The following is a 17,472-nucleotide window of genomic DNA, read 5'->3' as shown; positions in this document are numbered from 1 at the left end:
GCTGGTGGTAATAGTTTAATTTTTAAAGCATCTTACCTTTCCTCTTTCTATTCTAAATTGTATTTATTTTAAAACATTAAATATGTTGCACTATTTATACAATTGTGATATACTGTTCGTTGATATTTTATTAAAACACTAGTTTATTACTAGTGATTTTTTTTATTAAATAAGGAACATTAACACAAGGAACATCCTGTAAAAATTTAGCTGTTCAAAAAAGAATGTGTCTCCTTCCTTTCAATGACTTGCAAGAAAATAATGGAGAGAAGTCCCCTAATGTACCCATCTGTGTGGCACTTGAGTTCCCTTGACCCTGTGATCATGGTTGCAAACAGAGATAATTCAAGAGAAATGTTTCAAAAACTGTTGCAAGTTTTGCTCAATGCTGGTTGGTACACTGCACCTCAGTGTGATGAGGTTCTTGCACAGAACAAAATGTTTTTAATACACGTCTACACACACCATAAAGCAATTCCAAAATTTAGCTTACACTTCCAGGCTGGACAAGTTTCGAAACCAAGCATTGAAACCATGCAGAAAGAGGCAGATGAAATGGCCGCCAGGGCAGAGAGAAAGCATGACTTCACCTTACTGTCAAAATCAAATGCCTATCGAAAAAGTGTCGCAGACAAAAGTGAGGAGTTAACAGCTCTAAAACAAAGCTTGGAAAAGTTGCAAACAGTAAAAAAAAATCACAAGGTTACTGTGGAGCTTAATGCAGTAAATATTTTGGACAGACATTTATTTGTTGTTTAGTCTGTTTGGGACAGATGCTTTTTGCAAATTATTTTTTTTATAATGCCTTTTATTTTTTTGGAGACTGCAGTTGGGGGAAGAGGGAAGGGGAAGCTTATAATGCAGTCGTTATAATGTGTTCATTAAAATAAAGTGTAGAGTTTACCTTCAGAAGCTCTGTGTGTGTGTGTGTGTGTGTGTGTGTGTGTGTGTGTGTGTGTGTGTGTGTGTGTGTGTGTGTGTGTGTGTGTGTGTGTGTGTGACCAAATGGTCCCCACAAGGATAGGATAACCTGAGATCATCTACATTGTGGGGACCAGCCAGCAGTCCCCATGGGGGAAATGGATCAATAAACATACTAAATGTTTTTTTGAAAAAGTTTTTGTGATAGTGAAGGGGGATAGAATATACAGTTTGTACAGTATAAAAACCATTATGTCTAAGGAGATTCTCTAGCAGGATAGTGAACCAGACTTGTGTGTGTGTGTGTGTGTGTGTATTTGGTGCATTTCTGATTTTATAGTTGGGTTATAGCCATAAATTGTATGCTTTTTTTAAGAGAGGAGAGAGGAATATATTACTTTAGGCTGTGAATATGTCATCCTTATATTTTATTCCCATCATCATGAAATTTGAAATGTCATGGAAAAGTCCTGGAAAATGATCTCTGAAAAAGAGTGGGAACCCTGGTGTCTGCCTCCCGAACAATGTTAGGTAGGTTATTCCAGAGTTTAGGCGCCAAATAGAAAAAGGATCTGCCGCCCACAGTTGATTTTGATATTCTAGGTATTATCAAATTGCCTGAGTTTTGAGAACGTAGCGGACGTAGAGGATTATAATGTAAAAGGAGCTCATTCAAATACTGAGGTGCTAAACCATTCAGGGCTTTATAAGTAATAAGCAATATTTTAAAATCTATACGATGCTTGATAGGGAGCCAGTGCAGTGTTGACAGGACCGGGCTAATATGGTCATACTTCCTGGTTCTAGTAAGAACTCTTGCTGCTGCATTTTGGACTAGCTGTAGTTTGTTTACTAAGCGTGCAGAACAACCAGCCAATAAAGCATTACAATAATCTAACCTTGAGGTCATAAATGCATGGATTAACATTTCTGCATATGACATTGAGAGCATAGGCAGTAATTTAGAAATATTTTTGAGATGGAAAAATGCAGTTTTACAAATGCTAGAAACGTGGCTTTCTAAGGAAAGATTGCGATCAAATAGCACACCTAGGTTCCTAACTGATGACGAAGAATTGACAGAGCAACCATCAAGTCTTAGACAGTGTTCTAGGTTATTACAAGCGGAGTTTTTAGGTCCTATAATTAACACCTCTGTTTTTTCAGAATTTAGCAGTAAGAAATTACTCGTCATCCAGTTTTTTATATCGACTATGCAATCCATTAGTTTTTCAAATTGGTGTGTTTCACCGGGCTGCGAAGAAATATAGAGCTGAGTATCATCAGCATAACAGTGAAAGCTAACACCATGTTTCCTGATGATATCTCCCAAGGGTAACATATAGCGTGAAGAGTAGCGGCCCTAGTACTGATCCTTGAGGTACTCCATACTGCACTTGTGATCGATAGGATACATCTTCATTCACTGCTACGAACTGATGGCGGTCATATAAGTACGATTTAAACCATGCTAATGCACTTCCACTGATGCCAACAAAGTGTTCAAGTCTATGCAAAAGAATGTTGTGGTCAATTGTGTCAAACGCAGCACTAAGATCCAATAAAACTAATAGAGAGATACACCCACGATCAGATGATAAGAGCAGATCATTTGTAACTCTAAGGAGAGCAGTCTCAGTACTATGATACGGTCTAAATCCTGACTGGAAATCCTCACATATACCATTTTTCTCTAAGAAGGAATATAATTGTGAGGATACCACCTTTTCTAGTATATTGGACAGAAAAGGGAGATTCGAGATTGGTCTATAATTAACTAGTTCTTTGGGGTCAAGTTGTGGTTTTTTGATGAGAGGCTTAATAACAGCCAGTTTGAAGGTTTTGGGGACATATCCTAATGACAATGAGGAATTAATAATAGTCAGAAGAGGATCTATGACTTCTGGAAGCACCTCTTTTAGGAGCTAAGATGGTATAGGGTCTAACATACATGTTGTTGGTTTAGATGATTTAACAAGTTTATACAATTCTTCCTCTATAATAGAGAATGAGTGGAACTGTTCCTCAGGGGGTCTATAGTGCACTGTCTGATGTGATACTGTAGCTGACGGCTGAATGGTTGCAATTTTATCTCTAATAGTATCGATTTTAGAAGTAAAGTAGTTCATAAAGTCATTACTGCTGTGGTGTTGGGAAATGTCAACACTTGTTGAGGCTTTATTTTTCGTTAATTTAGCCACTGTATTGAATAAATACCTGGGGTTATGTTTGTTTTCTTCTAAAAGAGAAGAAAAGTAATCGGATCTAGCAGTTTTTAATGCTTTTCTGTAGGATATGTTACTTTCCCGCCAAGCAATACGAAATACCTCTAGTTTTGTTTTCCTCCAGCTGCGCTCCATTTTTCGGGCTGCTCTCTTTAGGGTGCGAGTATGCTCATTATACCATGGTGTCATACTGTTTTCCTTAACCTTCCTTAAGCGTAAAGGAGCAACTTTATTTAAAGTGCTAGAAAAGAGAGAGTCCATAGTTTCTGTTACATCATCAAGTTGTTCTGAGGTTTTGGATATGCTAAGGAATTTGGTTACATCAGGAAGATAACTTAAAAAGCAGTCTTTTGTGTTAGAAGTGATGGTTCTTCCATACTTGTAACAAGAAGTAGAATTTACAATTTTGGCTATATGAAGTTTACACAGAACTAAATAATGATCTGAGATATTATCACTTGGCTGAATAATTTCAACACCATCAACATCAATTCCATGTGACAGTATTAAATCTAGAGTATGATTTCGACAATGAGTAGGTCCTGAAACGTGTTGTCTAACCCCAGTAGAGTTCAGAATGTCTATAAATGCTGATCCCAATGCATCTTTTTCATTATCAACATGGATATTAAAATCACCAACTATTAAAACTTTATCTGCAGCCAGAACTAACTTGGATGTAAAATCACCAAACTCTTTAATAAAGTCTGTATGGTGCCCTGGTGGCCTGTATACAGTAGCCAGTACAAACATAACAGGGGATTTATCATTAACATTTGTTTCTCTGGATAATGTTATATGAAGCACCATTACTTCAAACGAGTTATACTTGAAGCCTGCCCTCTGAGAAATCCTGAAAACGCTGTTATAAATTGAAGCAACACCTCCACCTTTGCCTTTTAGACACGGCTCATGTTTATAACAGTAATCTTGGGGGGTGGACTCATTTAAAATAATGTAATCATCAGGTTTTAGCCAGGTTTCTGTCAAACAGAGTACATCTATATTATGATCAGTGATCATATTATTCACAAAAAGTGTTTTCGTAGAAAGGGATCTGATATTCAATAAGCCAAGCTTTATCATTTGTTTATCCATATTGCTTCTGTTTTTTATTTGTTGAACCTCAATTAATTTGTTAATCTTAACTTGGTTTGGACGTTATTTGTTTTTTCTAGTACGGGAAACAGACACAGTCTCTATAGTTTGATATCTAGGTGAAAAAGTCTCTATGTGCTGAGAATTAACTGACCTCTGTGACGGGAGGCAGCTAGCAGACAGTCGGTTTAGCCAGTCTGTCTGCTTCCTGACCTGGGCCCCAGTTAGTCAAGTATAAATACTAAGACTATTTGCCATATTTCTAGAGAGAAGAGTGGCCCCACCCCAGGAGGGATGAAGACCATCTCTTTTAAACAGGTCAGGTCTGCCCCAAAAGCTCGTCCAATTGTCTATGAAACCTATGTTATTCTATGGGCACCACTTAGACATCCAGCCATTGAGTGATGACAATCTGCTATGCATCTTATCACCACGGTAAGCAGGGAGGGGACCAGAGCATATTACAGTGTCTGACATCGTGCTTGCAAGTTCACACACCTCTTTCATGTTATTTTTAGTGATCTCCGACTGGCGAAGTCGAACATCATTAGCGCCGGCATGAATAACAATCTTACTGTATTTACGTTTAGCATTAGCCAGCACTTTTAAATTTGCCAAGATGTCAGGCGCTCTGGCTCCCCGTAAACATTTGACTATGGTGGCTGGTGTCTCTATATTCACGTTCCGTACAATAGAATCACCAATAACTAGAGCACTTTCATCTGGTTTCTCAGTGGGTGCATCACTGAGTGGGGAGAACCTGTTTAATGTTTTGATCGGAACAGAAGAGCGGTGTTTTGACCCACGACTACGCTGCCTCACCGTCACCCAGTTGCCCTGCTGCAGGGGCTCTGATTCTGGAACCGAACAATGTACAGGAATCCCTGAACTAGACGCATCCAAAGGCGTATCTAGAGCCCTAACATTCTTACTGTCCTCAATTAAAGTTTGGATGCATGTCTCTAATTCTGAAATCTTCTCTGTCAGCCTAACTATTTCCCTGCATTTATCACATGTGAATCCCTCATCAGCGACAGAGATAGATAAACTGTACATGTGGCAAGAGGTGCAAGTAACAATGACAGGAGAAGCCATTACTCACCGTGCTTGATGAAATATTCCTACTGCGGTTGTTTGATGAACTTGTGAAAAACTGGAGCAAGAGGAGAAAAGAAAACAGCGATAGGTTCGAATGAAAACGCTAATGACAAGCTAACGAGTGCTAACGCTTTGCAGGTGTACTGCACTCACGGATATAAAATAAAAGTGAACGATCAAAGTTAATTTGATAAGATTGATCGATAATATCAGAAATATGGTGTGAATTAAGTTATATTTTACCACTTTAAAAAAAAGAGAGTGATAGTAAGATAAAGATTCTAGAGAAAAAATCAAATAAAAACAGCTACACGGAGCTACGATTTGCTACAGAAGGCCAACAGGAAGTAGAGAAAACACTGTCCAACAGCGACACCCGCAGGCAGGTACAGAATAACATAGGTTTCATAGACAATTGGACGAGCTTTTGGGGCAGACCTGACTTGTTGAAAAGAGATGGTCTTCATCCCTCCTGGGGTGACGCCACTCTTCTCTCTAGAAATATGGCAAATAGTCTTAGTGTTTATACTTGACTAACTGGGGCCGAGGTCAGGAAGCAGACAGACTGGCTAAACCGCCCATCTGCTAGCTGCCTCATGTCACAGAGGTCAGCTAATTCTCAGCACATACAGACTCTTTCACCTAGATATCACACTATAGAGACTGTGTCTGTTCCCCGAACTAGAAAATACAAAAAAACGTCATCTCGTTTTTCGTATCTCAGATAATTATTTAGTTTTGTGCAAACTTCATATAGCCAAAATTGTAAATTCTACTTCTTGTTACAAGTATGGAAGAACCATCACTTCTACCACAAAAGACTGCTTTTTATCTTCCTGATGTATCCAAGTTCCTTAGCATATCCAAAACTTCAGAACTTGATGATGTAACAGAAACTATGGACTCTCTCTTTTCTAGCACTTTAAATACAGTTGCTCCTTTACGCTTAAGGAAGGTTAAGGAAAACAGTTGGTATAACACCATGGTATAATGAGCATACTCGCACCCTAAAGAGAGCAGCCCGAAAAATGGAGCGCAGCTGGAGGAAAACAAAACTAGAGGTATTTCGTATTGCTTGGCGGGAAAGTAATCTATCCTACAGAAAAGCATTAAAAACTGCTAGATTCGATTACTTTTCTTCCCTTTTAGCAGAAAACAAACATAACCCCAGGTATTTATTCAATACAGTGGCTAAATTAACGAAAAATAAAGCCTCAACAAGTGTTGACATTTCCCAACACCACAGCAGTAATGACTTTATGAACTACTTATGACTTTTATCAGAACTCCTGGTGATTCCAACTAACCCATTGCTTCCTCACAACTTCTCTATACAGCTGGGCTCATCAACCATTACTCCTTCGAGGACAGCCAGAAACCTAGGAGTTGTGATGGATCATCAGTTAAGCTTCACAGACCACATTGCTACAACGACCCGGTCCTGCAGGTTTGCCTTATACAACATTAGAAAGATTAGACCCTTCCTGTCAGAGCAAGCAACCCAACTTCTTGTCCAAGCTCTTATTCTCTCCAGACTGGACTATTGTAATGCTCTCCAGGTGGGCCTTCCTGCATGTACTGTTAAGCCTCTGCAATTGATCCAGAATGCAGCAGCGAGGGTTGTCTTCAATGAGCCAAAAAAAGCTCACGTTACTCCTCTCCTCATCAGGTTACACTGGCTACCAGTAGCCGCTCGCATCAAATTCAAGGTACTGATGCTTGCCTACAAGACGACCACTGGCACGGCACCAACTTACCTAAACTCACTGGTTAAATCTTATGTGCCCTCCAGAAGTTTGCGCTCTGCAAGTGAACAACGCCTTGTGGTGCCATCCCAAAGAAGTTCAAAATCACTCTCACGGACCTTTTCGTGGACTGTGCCCAGCTGGTGGAATGACCTCCCAATCTCAATTCGTACAACTGAGTCTTTACTCATTTTCAAGAAACATCTAAAGACTCATCTTTTTCGCCTGCACTTACCCAACTAATACTAGCACTTTTCCTTTTCTTGTCTTTTCATTTATTAAAAAAAAATAAATAAAAAAAAAACCTGGCTGTGCATTCTATATTAGACTAACTGAGACTTGTCATGGCACTTGTATACTGTTGTTGTTCTCTTGTTGACCTGACTGCTTCTGTTGTTCTCATTTGTAAGACGCTTTGGATGAAAGCGTCTGCTAAATGATTAAATGTAAATGTAAATGTATCATATCGATCACAAGTGCAGTATGGAGTACCTCAAGGCTCAGTACTAGGGCCGCTACTCTTCACGCTTTACATGTTACCCTTGGGAGATATCATCAGGAAACATTGTGTTAGCTTTCACTGTTATGCCAATGATACTCAGCTCTATATTTCTTCGCGGCCTGGTGAAACACACCTATTTGAAAAACTAATGTAAAAAACTGGATGATGAGTAATTTTTTACTGCTAAATTCTGAAAAAACAGAGGTGTTAATTATAGGACCTAAAAACTCTGCTTGTAATAACCTAGAACACTGTCTAAGACTTGATGGCTGCTCTGTCAGTTCTTCTTCATCAGTTAGGAACCTAGGTGTGCTATTTGATCGCAATCTTTCCTTAGAAAGCCACGTTTCTAGCATTTGTAAAACTGCATTTTCCCATCTCAAAAATATATCTAAATTACGGCCTATGCTCTCAATGTCAAATGCAGAAATGTTAATCCATGCACTTATGACCTCAAGGTTAGATTATTATAATGCTTTATTGGGTGGTTGTTCTGCACGCTTCGTAAACAAACTACAGCTAGTCCGAAATGCAGCAGGAAGAGTTCTTACTAGAACCAGGAAGTATGACCATATTAGCCCGGTCCTGTCAGCACTGCACTGGCTCCCTATCAAACACCGTATAGATTTTAAAATATTGCTTATTACTTATAAAGCCCTGAATGGTTTAGCACCTCTGTATTTGAATGACCTCCTTTTACATTATAATCCTCTACTATGGAAGTAAAGTAATGACTTATGTCTTTGAAACAAAAAAGCATGCTGAATAGCACTATCTGAAAAAATAATGCATTGAATTAACAGTACTTGCATTTTAATGCCTTGTATTTCCAGGGATTGCATCTTTAGGTCCTGAAATTTAATATAGTTGTTCGGTTAAGCTGTGAATAATTCAATTAAAAATATTTCACACACTTTTTCATAATTAAAAAAAAATCAATAATTCATATTCACGTTCCAGAATTCACTTCCAAAATATTAAATCGGTTTAAAAATACGATGTATAATATTCGACAGGCAAATTTCGGTCCATTTTATTTCACTTTCCGAATTCGCTTCCACAAATTCAGTGGTTAAAATTCGGCAGATAATTGTCCCTCACATCCGGGAGCTGCAGGATTAGCAGTAGAGCACAGAGGCATGATCTCCATCTGCTGTCAGTCGCTCACCAGCAGGTGGTGCAAGCGGCTGTTAAATAAGGCCAAAGCATCAGGTGGATTAAGTAATACAGATACAAAAACTGATCTGCAGAAATTAAGCAAGCGCTAAGAAGAAGTTTTGATTATCGGGGCATGTGGAAAAGCTGATTGTGCGTATGTTTATTTCAACATCTTTGCTGTTACCAAGTAAGCAGCATTCAAAGGAGATTATAATGGTGTTTTACCCAACGCTGAATTACAGAACTAATATTACATCTAAGGAAGATATATATTGCTTTCGGTTGTTTATTTTCCGTAACTTTGTGTCATGGCTTGTGCGTCGCTGTGCTGTAATACTGGGGATCCCCTCACGTCACACTCCAGGATTCCCCAATGACGAGTAACGCTTCTCAATCAATTAATACTGTGATATAAGACCTCAGATCTTGGAATACATTTTATTGATGATTATGCAAACTATATAGACAGTTAAGCAGATGTAAAATATGAACGAACGCTCAAGGTTTCACGCGGTTTCCCTCAGAAATCTGCTAAAGAAAAGAAAACACATTACGTGGCTCAGCGCACTAACAGTGACAGCGATTAAAAGACAAAACTCACATCTTACTGTTGATGCAAACTATATACAGACAGATGAGGATATGAACGCAATTACGGAACAAGAAAAACTGCATGTTATATATATATATATATATATATATATATATATATATATATATAAATAAACATTAACGTCTTTTATTGCCTCAAGATATTAAATTATTAAATTCGGCATCTAATTAATACAATATATTACTGTATATTATGTACATTTAAGCAGATGAGCCTCACAAACCACAAAGTTTCACCAAATTTAACCTTTTTTTTTCGTGAAAAGAAAACCAAGCGCAGTAGTAGTTTGATATTTGCCTAAGATCCTTTAGGGACCGTCTGCAAATTTACCTCAAAACGAAACGTAGTACAATAATTTATTCAAAATAATCAGTTCATAATAAATTAATAATTTACTCAAACTGACTAAATATATATGGCCAATAACTTATTTCTCTTTATATGGACACTACACCACTATTTTTTTAAGAAATAAATTACAATACTTAAAAAAAAAAAAATTAAATGGGGGTTTTCGTGTTCAAAATGTTGTATGTTACTAGTATGTTGCTAGTGACCAAACTGACTTGCTACAGTTGAAATTTTGCCAATATCTTCCTCACTGTATTTAAGTCAAAGTCAAAGTCACCTTTATTTATATAGCGCTTTAAACAAAATACATTGCGTCAAAGCAACTGAACAACATTCATTAGGAAAACAGTGTCAATAATGAAAAAAATGATAGTTAAAGGCAGTTCATCATTGAATTCAGTTATGTCATCTCTGTTCAATTAAATAGTGTCTGTGCATTTATTTGCAATCAAGTCAACGATATCGCTGTAGATGAAGTGTCCCCAACTAAGCAAGCCAGAGGTGACAGCGGCAAGGAACTGAAACTCCATCGGTGACAGAATGGAGAAAAAAACCTTGGGAGAAACCAGGCTCAGTTGGGGGGCCAGTTCTCCTCTGACCAGACGAAACCAGTAGTTCAATTCCAGGCTGCAGCAAAGTCAGATTGTGCAGAAGAATCATCTGTTTCCTGTGGTCTTGTCCTGGTGCTCCTTTGAGACAAGGTCTTTACAGGGGATCTGTATCTGGGGCTCTAGTTGTCCTGGTCTCCGCTGTCTTTAAGGGATGTAGAGGTCCTTTCTAGGTGCTGATCCAGCATCTGGTCTGGATACGTACTGGATCCGGGTGACTGCAGTGACCCTCTGATCTGGACACAGACTGGATCTGGTGGCCACGGTGACCTCGGAACAAGAGAGAAACAGACAAATATTAGCGTAGATGCCATTCTTCTAATGATGTAGCAAGTACATAGGGTGTTATGGGAAGTGTTTCCGGTTCCGGTTTACCTAATTAATGCAGCCTTAAAATCCTTTAACGGATTTGGATAATAAAAGCATATTAGTATGTTATGTGTATGCCAGGTTAAAGAGATGGGTCTTTAATCTAGATTTAAACTGCAAGAGTGTGTCTGCCTCCCGAACAATGTTAGGTAGGTTATTCCAGAGTTTAGGCGCCAAATAGGAAAAGGATCTGCCGCCCGCAGTTGATTTTGATATTCTAGGTATTATCAAATTGCCTGAGTTTTGAGAACGTAGCGGACGTAGAGGATTATAATGTAAAAGGAGCTCATTCAAATACTGAGGTGCTAAACCATTCAGGGCTTTATAGGTAATAAGAAATATTTTAAAATCTATACGATGCTTGATAGGGAGCCAGTGCAGTGTTGACAGGACCGGGCTAATATGGTCATACTTCCTGGTTCTAGTAAGAACTCTTGCTGCTGCATTTTGGACTAGCTGTAGTTTGTTTACTAAGCGTGCAGAACAACCACCCAATAAAGCATTACAATAATCTAACCTTGAGGTCATAAAAGCATGGATTAACATTTCTGCATTTGACATTGAGAGCATAGGCTGCAATTTAGATATATTTTTGAGATGGAAAAATGCAGTTTTACAAATGCTAGAAATGTGGCTTTCTAAGGAAAGATTGCGATCAAATAGCACACCTAGGTTCCTAACTGATGATGAAGAATTGACAGAGCAACCATCAAGTCTTAGACAGTGTTCTAGGTTATTACAAGCGGAGTTTTTAGGTCCTATAATTAACACCTCTGTTTTTTCAGAATTTAGCAGTAAGAAATTACTCGTCATCCAGTTTTTTATATCGACTATGCAATCCATTAGTTTTTCAAATTGGTGTGTTTCACTGGGCTGCGAAGAAATATAGAGTTGAGTATCATCAGCATAACAGTGAAAGCTAACACCATGTTTCCTGATGATATCTCCCAAGGGTAACATATAAAGCGTGAAGAGTAGCGGCCTTAGTACTGAGCCTTGAGGTACTCCATACTGCACTTGTGATCGATAGGATACATCTTCATTCACTGCTACGAACTGATGGCGGTCATATAAGTACGATTTAAACCATGCTAATGCACTTCCATTAATGCCAACAAAGTGTTCAAGTCTATGCAAAAGAATGTTGTGGTCAATTGTGTCAAACGCAGCACTAAGATCCAATAAAACTAATAGAGAGATACACCCACGATCAGATGATAAGAGCAGATCATTTGTAACTCTAAGGAGAGCAGTCTCAGAACTATGATACGGTCTAAATCCTGACTGGAAATCCTCACATATACCATTTTTCTCTAATAAGGAATATAATTGTGAGGATACCACCTTTTCTAGTATCTTGGACAGAAAAGGGAGATTCGAGATTGGTCTATAATTAACTAGTTCTTTGGGGTCAAGCTGTGGTTTTTTGATGAGAGGCTTAATAACAGCCAGTTTGAAGGTTTTGGGGACATATCCTAATGACAATGAGGAATTAATAATAGTCAGAAGAGGATCTATGACTTCTGGAAGCACCTCTTTTAGGAGCTTAGATGGTATAGGGTCTAACATACATGTTGTTGGTTTAGATGATTTAACAAGTTTATACAATTCTTCCTCGCCTATAGTAGAGAATGAGTGGAAGTGTTCCTCAGGGGGTCTATAGTGCACTGTCTGATGTGATACTGTAGCTGACGGCTGAATGGTTGCAATTGTATCTCTAATAGTATCGATTTTAGAAGTAAAGTAGTTCATAAAGTCATTACTGCTGTGATGTTGGGAAATGTCAACACTTGTTGAGGCTTTATTTTTCGTTAATTTAGCCACTGTATTGAATAAATTCCTGGGGTTATGTTTGTTTTCTTCTAAAAGAGAAGAAAAGTAATCAGATCTAGCAGTTTTTAATGCTTTTCTGTAGGATATGTTACTTTCCCGCCAAGCAATACGAAATACCTCTAGTTTTGTTTTCCTCCAGCTGCGCTCCATTTTTCGGGCTGCTCTCTTTAGGGTGCGAGTATGCTCATTATACCATGGTGTTATACCAACTGTTTTCCTTAACCTTCCTTAAGCGTAAAGGAGCAACTGTATTTAAAGTGCTAGAAAAGAGAGAGTCCATAGTTTCTGTTACATCATCAAGTTCTGAAGTTTTGGATATGCTAAGGAACTTGGATACATCAGGAAGATAACTTAAAAAGCAGTCTTTTGTGTTAGAAGTGATGGTTCTTCCATACTTGTAACAAGAAGTAGGATTTACAATTTTGGCTATATGAAGTTTGCACAGAACTAAATAATGATCTGAGATATCATCACTTGGCTGAATAATTTCAACACCATCAACATCAGTATATAATAACTCATAAGAAATTACTGTAATTCACATAATTTTTATTTTATTATTTTATTATGTTCCAAAGGTTGTAGTACGTTCCTAGTGACTAGACTGACATACTATAGGTAAATTTCTGCTAATACCTCCCTTGCTGTACATAAAGTACATCAATATTTTATAATACAACATTTGGAACATGAAAAATCCCTTTTGGTGTCTTACAGATTTTGTTTTGTTTTAAATAATTGTGAATGTCACATACACTATAAAGCAGATATTAGCAATTTACATGAACTACGTAACTAACAACATACTAGTGCAACCTGTGAAACATGAAAAAATCCCTTTTGGGTAAATTTAAAAAAAAAAATTTTTTAAGAAATGTTTGTACTGTACATAATGTAAGGGAGATATTGGCTAAATTTTACCTGTAGTAAGTCAGTCTTGTATCTAGCAATGTACTTCAACTGTTAGAAAACATGAAAACGTACTCGGTTACTAATGTAACCTCGGTTCTCTCTAGAAGAGGGAACGAGTACTGCGTCTTAGCTAAGACGCTACGGGAAAAGTCTCTTTTCACGAAATACTGAAGCAAAAAATTATCCTTAATTTTGAATTATTGTAAAGCGCATTTGCAGCAGCACACAGTCATAGGCGAGACGGCTCGCTCGCTCATTGGCTGCTCTGCGGCAACTGCACAAGCCTATCAAGCACAGGCTGATGCAACATCGATGCAACTTCGCGCCCTCCATGCCACTTCCCACAAAGGGAGCTCGAAAAGGCTGACTCACCTGATTTATTTCATCGCCGAAGCGAACCAGAGTGAATCGTACACACGGCAGAGGACGCAGTACTCGTTCCCTCTTCTAGAGAGAACCGAGGTTACGTTAGTAACCGAGTACGTTCTCTTACGAGAGTTCTCTCGTACTGCGTCTTAGCTAAGACGCTACGGGAACCCCATGTAAAGCGCCGTGCACGCAGGGATCACACACCAATAAACCTGGAAGCGACGCCCAGGATTTACAGTGCACAGTCACCAGAGGGACTCACAGAGAGTCCAGAACAGGAGGGGGGGGGGGGACCCTCCATCCCATATCTAGCAGCGTCCGTAGACGCGGCAATATGACATCACATAGTCAAGGCAAGGCCTGACCAGTGTGGTAATGCGGGTCTTACGCAATACTGCCCACATAACAGTCGGCAGCGCATAGCGCTTGCGATCTCAGAGTTCCAATCAGGACCCTGATTCAACTATACCGACAGCAGCTTTGCTTGCAGGGCGGGAACCTCCAGGTTATAGAACCTGATAAATGTAGACGGCGAGGCCCATCCTGCCGCCATACATATATCCTGTAAGGAGATCCCACTAGACCACGCCCACGACGAGGCGACGCCTCTTTGTGGAATGTGCTCTGACGCCCAGTGGGCACTGAAGGCCCCTGGAAGCGTAAGCTTACGCTATGGCGTCAACTGGATAGGCTCTGTCTCGAAACAGCCATTCCCTTGGAACGTCCACTGAACGAGACAAACAGCTGCTCAGTCTGTCTAAAGACAGCGGAGCGAGACACATAAGCTCTTAAAGCCCTTAACGGGGCAAAGAAGACTTGAGTCTCCATCCTCTCCTGACACCGACAGGGCAGACAGGGAAATAACCTGACCCCGAAACGGCGTGTTGAGGGATTTCGGCACATAACCGTGCCTAGGTTTGAGTATGACCCTTGAGTCATTAGGCCCAAACTCCAAGCACGTCGGGCTCACCGAGAGGGCGTGCAGGTCACCCACATGCTTCACTGAAGCGAGAGCCAACAAGAACACTGTCTTGAGCGACAGATGCTTGAGGCTAATCGTTCGGATAGGCTCGAAAGGGGAACCTTTCATGGCCTCCAAAACCGTCGAGAGGTTCCATACAGGGACTGACGGAGGTCTGGGAGGATTCAGCCTCCTAGCTCCTCTAAGGAAGCGGATGACCAAATCATTCCTTCCTATTGACTGACCGAGTGTTGTCTCAGAAAACGCTGCGATAGCCGCCACGTAAACTTTGAGCGTGGAGGGGGCTCTGCCCTTATCCAACAGCTCCTGTAGGAAGGAGAGAACCTACGTCACCTCACAACTAAGGGGTGAACATTCCCGAGCTGTGCACCAGCTGGAGAACACCGACCACTTCGAGGCATACAGCCATCGTGTCGACGGAGCTCTAGCCTGAGTGATGGTATTTAGCACTCCCACTGAGAGATCAGCGGGTAACCGTTGAGCGCCCACACATGGAGGGACCACAACTCCGGTTGAGGGTGCCAAATCGAGCCCCTGGCCTGCGAGAGGAGATCCCTCCTCAACGGCACTGGCCACGGGGCAGTGTCTGCTAACTGCATCAAATCTGGAAACCATGGTTGGTTCTTCAAAAGTGGTCCTACAAGCAGTACTGACCATCTCGTTTCCCTCACCCGTTCTATCACCTGCGGAAGGAGGGAGATGGGGGGGAAAGCATAGAGCGGGCAGCACGGCCACCTCCGTGACAACGCGCTTTCGTTCTTGGAAAAGAACGCGGGGCAGTGAGCATTTTCGTGGGATGCGAAGAGGTCCACTTCCGCCCTGCCAAATCTCTCCCACAACAGCTGGACTGTCTGCGGGTGTAGAGACCATTCGCCTGTGGGAATGTTGCTTCTGGACAGCCTGTCTGGACCCAGATTCTGTAGCCCAGGCACATGAACTGCTCTCAGCGAGCGCAAGTTGCGCTGAGCCCAAACCAGGAGGCGTTCTGCCAACCTGTACTGGTTTCGGGACCTGAGACCGCCCTGGCGATATATGTAGGACTCCACAGACATGTTGTCCGAACGGACTAAGATGTGGTGGCCTTTGATTCGGGGACAAAAGCGCGTCAGTGCGTTCTCTACTGCCAGCATTTCCAGACAGTTGATATGTTGGAGCTTTTCCCGCTCTGACCACAGGCCAAAGGACGGTCTGCCCTCGAGCAGCGCTCCCCATCCCGAAGTGGAGGCGTCTGTCGACACCATCTTCACTTTCGAGGAAGTCCCCAGGCTTACACCTGATTGGTACCAGTCGTACGCTGTCCAGGGTTTCAGGGCTCGCGCTTTCAGCCAGAACTGCAGGGGGCGCATGCTTAAACTGCTAAAAAGCGCGGAGGACGTCGAAAAAACTGTAGGGAGTAGCCTCCCTTTATAATGTCTAGCACCCAATCCAAAACCCCTGGAAGCGCTGACCATGCTTCTGCATGAATGGCTAGGGGTTGGATGTGAAGCGCGCTCTGTTGGCTGGGCAACGGCAGCGCTTCGATGTGCTCTAACATGGGCGTTAAGCCTGTGACATTTGAGGCCGGGAGCGCGCTGATCACAGCGGGCGGATCGCTCGTCCTCGACCCCTCCACGGTGCTTAACCGAGTGAGGGAGGGCTAAGCGTGTCCCGTGGGACTCGTGCTGTCTGTGAGTAATTGTGGGCTGTAAGCGTGCACATTTACTGCTTTAGACTCGCTGTCTGCCTGGGCAGAACGAACGTGCACATGAACGGGCACGTTTACTATGCAGTGCGCGCGATCGACTTGAGTCGCTTTTATGGGGGCGAGCCCTGTGTGAAGGGCTGTGCTTATATGTGGAGATGGGCACTGAGCAGTGGGCATGGTCACTACATTTATAGCACCATCGGCCGTGGCCGGGACACCAGAAATTACACCGTTTTCGGGAAATATCTGGGTAGCTGGATAACGTTTTTTTGTGTGCAGGCAAGCGGGCAACCGTACAGGCTTGCGCATTGCAAAAGACGCTGAGACAGTCACAATCCCTGGAACTGAAACTGTGGCGCGCTTGGGTGAGAGTTCGGCAGCGGCGACTCGTACACCGGCGCTTTCCTAGGAATGCTAGGATGGCTTCGGGGCTTCCAGCCTCACCGTAATCCTCTGCCGTGGTCCCCGCAGCGCGGGGCGACGGCCGGTAGAGCGAGAACGGGGTCTTGAGCTGCGTTGCTGACGCTGTTGTGATAACGGCTTTTGTGTGCAGGCAAGCGGGCAACTGTGTAGGCTTGCGCGTTGCAGAAAACGCTGAGACAGTCACAATTCCTGGAACTGAAACAGCGGCGCGCTTGGGTGAGAGCTCGGCCACAGCGGAACTCATACACCGGCACTTCGATGAAGCAGCAAGAGGCGGGGGGTGAGGCTGAGAGCTTTGCGGGGCCGGTCTAGCACGACTCGCTGTAGAACCGGAGCGCTTGCCATGTCTGAGAGCGTCAGCCATAGATGCCTCTCAGCCACCGTAGTGGAAGCCATAACTCGTCCCATGGCCTGTGCAGCGGATTTAGTAGCGAAGCACTCCTCAAATCCGCGAGACAGATAGCCTCAGGTCCCATCTCGTCCAGCTTATGGAGGAGATCACCCTGGTATATCTGCAGCCATCGTGTGTAGTGCAGACGCAGCCTGCCCAGCAGCAGAAAAGATTCGCGCCAGCAGAGATG

At 41.9% G+C, this 17,472-nt stretch overlaps 1 protein-coding gene across 1 annotated transcript in view; it reads left to right on the top strand.

Moving 5' to 3' along the window:
* Positions 1-17,472, top strand: part of LOC132108176 (high affinity cationic amino acid transporter 1-like) — a 207,795-nt gene that overhangs the window by 72,257 nt on the left and 118,066 nt on the right. The window lies entirely within an intron of this gene.

This window comes from Carassius carassius, chromosome 28 (genome assembly GCF_963082965.1).
Source record: "Carassius carassius chromosome 28, fCarCar2.1, whole genome shotgun sequence".
Taxonomy (NCBI): Eukaryota; Metazoa; Chordata; class Actinopteri; order Cypriniformes; family Cyprinidae; genus Carassius; species Carassius carassius.
This window is presented reverse-complemented; position numbering and strand designations above follow the sequence as displayed.